Genomic DNA, 2,121 nt, shown 5'->3' on the forward strand with positions numbered 1-2,121 from the left:
TAAGCACTGGAAACTGCTGAAATCATAATCAGGGGGCTAGATAACTTTGTTAAGAGGCTTGGTAGTGTTGCAAGAGTCCAGGAGTTCAGTAATTTTTTCTGAGCCCAGCCCTGAGGGGGGTCAGTGCTCAAGCCCCCTTAGCCCCCCCCCCTAAATACGCCTCTGCCTGGGGCATTCTCAGAGTGATGAACCTCCTATTAAATCCCTCATATTCCCCATAATGAGGCTTAAATTGACAGACATATTACTTACAGTTCTGAAATGAGTAATTGTGGTGGAACAAATGATAACCCAGGAAAGACTAAAAAGCCCATTTCCTCACACAAGAATAATTAGAAGATACATTCTATATATATGTATATATAGGTGATTACAATAGTCACAATATAAAAAGGCATAATTTATAGCAGTCTGTGAAAAAATTACCTATTGCAAGGTTCTATTAGTCTAATCAGTGATCCAACTCATGCAAACAACTAGCAAAAAGGCCTGGAACCACAAAGACAGCACTAGAAATATGAAAAACACTAACCCTTCAGGATGCTTCCTCTGTCCTCTCTTTCTCTCTGTACTGTACTTATTTTTATTGTTCTACGCATTCTGTAAAATTACAATTAAATTAAATTAAATCCCTCTCCTCCCCTTCTAGTGCATTTGACATTTTAAACTATGTATCTTTTAACTCCTCATCTGTCACTAGATCTTCTCCTCATAGCCTATTACACACATATACTCGTACTACTCCATCACGTCACTTCTACTTCTCCCGTCTCCCTCGTCTGTGGAATGCCCTACTCCCTCTAAACCTCCTCTCTCTCACTCACTCTAAAGCAATTGATTCACTTTACCATCACTTCACAAGCATCTTTTTAACTAAATTCAACTCATCTGATTTATGCACTTATCATTTCTTATGCCCTTGCTATAATTGTATCAGCTCCCATCATACATGTACATAACTCCATTCATTCATACACTAAGTTATTTATTTTTTTCTTTTTTTTTCTGGTTCCTGGTGAGTTTACCAGGTTACCATCAGCACTCTAACTCCCTGTGTTTTCATTCTACTATTGTGCTGTAGAGTTTATTAATAATAATAATAATAATAAAAACGGACGCCATCTTGAAAAATCAACCTCAATCCTACATATAGGCTACCGCCTATATAATAACTTTTGGAAGGATTTTTTTACATGCAGTGGACAGATTTATGAACTTAAAACTCACGGTACAATCCCTGGGACTCCATTACAGGTACTCAAACCTTTCTTTGCTCTTCTTTGTGAAAAGCTCAACACAATTAGTACAACCACCTGTACACACAAGCAAAACGAACTTTATAAGCATGGATCTAGATAAATTTTTGTCCCATCATAGTAACATTTCATGAGACTGATACGTGCTCATCTATTGTGTACTTACAGCAATTCCAAAAAGTATAAAACTCCCGAAAAGTTGAAAGCTGTATAAAAGAAAAAATAGTAAAACACGAAAACGTCTGACTTACTTCACCAAAGCGGCACTCATTTTGGACACAGCAAGACTGGGTTGGCAATAGTGGTTTCAACAATGTGGCTGAAGCTACCACTGGAGCCGAATAATTAAGGCCTTTCTACACTTGTCCACTTTGGATCCAGAATTAAGACAAAATCCAGGATTAAAGCAGGATTAGCTTGTTCACACTTGTCTTGAATTGGGATTGAATCTAGATCCAGTGAATCCACATCCAGAGGTGGTTTGAGGTGGATTGCTTAATTAAATATTCATAACCTGTAGAAGCCAATGCAGTTTAATTCACTTTTAATTCTTCAATATAGCTTAGTGTGAACACAACCAAAGAGGATTCTATCTTAGTAGGTTGCAATTCTGGATCCAAAGTGGACAAGTGTAGAAAGGCCTTAATAACTGCGTGTTGACCAAATTGACCTCTTTAACTGAGGGGGTGTCTAATTAATTTTATTATAGTATTAATATAACAATAACCATGACTGTTCTATTACATGAAATTAATCATGCATACACATACACACAGTACAAACTCAAATGAGACGAAGTGCATATAAGATTGCTGTCGAGTTGATAAGATCATTAAATCTATTGTTATCTTATAATAAGTTTGCT

General features: G+C 36.8%; 1 long non-coding RNA gene across 1 annotated transcript; it reads right to left on the bottom strand.

Moving 5' to 3' along the window:
* Positions 1-989: 989 nt before the first annotated feature.
* On the bottom strand, positions 990-1,896 carry LOC109591710 (uncharacterized). The gene is made up of 3 exons (XR_002189943.1): positions 1,508-1,896; positions 1,423-1,462; positions 990-1,313 (listed from the first exon to the last, which is right to left on the bottom strand). It is a non-coding gene; the product is annotated as an uncharacterized LOC109591710 (long non-coding RNA).
* Between the last annotated feature and the right edge of the window lie 225 nt (positions 1,897-2,121).

The sequence above is a fragment of the Amphimedon queenslandica genome, unplaced genomic scaffold, assembly GCF_000090795.2.
Source record: "Amphimedon queenslandica unplaced genomic scaffold, v1.1 AMPQUscaffold_7460_Cont20588, whole genome shotgun sequence".
Lineage (NCBI taxonomy): Eukaryota > Metazoa > Porifera > Demospongiae > Haplosclerida > Niphatidae > Amphimedon > Amphimedon queenslandica.